The sequence below is a fragment of the Corvus brachyrhynchos genome, unplaced genomic scaffold (genome assembly GCF_000691975.1).
Source record: "Corvus brachyrhynchos isolate BGI_N302 unplaced genomic scaffold, ASM69197v1 scaffold1032, whole genome shotgun sequence".
NCBI classification, from domain to species: Eukaryota; Metazoa; Chordata; class Aves; order Passeriformes; family Corvidae; genus Corvus; species Corvus brachyrhynchos.
Window position 1 is genome coordinate 2,974 of NW_008236468.1, and position 435 is coordinate 3,408.

A 435-nucleotide genomic window follows, 5' to 3' on the forward strand; every position below is an offset into this window, starting at 1 on the left:
TTGTGTGTTGTGCTTGGTTTTTTTTTGGGGGTTGTTTGGGGGGGGGGTTTGCGTATTTTGGGTGGTTTTGGGGTGTTATTAACGTCCCCGCCCCTCCCCCAGTGTTCATCAGCAGTTCTGGGCTGGTTTTGCCCATTTTTGGGGTGTTTTTTTTGGGTTTTGGGTTATTTTGGGGCTATTTTTTTAGTCTTTTTTTTAGTTTTGGGGTTTTTTAAAATTTTGGGTTATTTTGGGGTGTTTTTTTGGGGGATTTTTGGGGGATGTTTTTGGGTTTTATTTGGGGAGATTTGGAGGGGTTTTTTGAGGTATTTTTTGGGTTTTTTGTTGGTATCTTTGGAGTTGTTTTGGGGTGCTTTTTTGGGTTAATATGGGGGTATTTTTTGGGGTTATTTGGTGGGTCTTTTTGGGGGTTTTGTTTTTTTTGGGGGGGGGGGT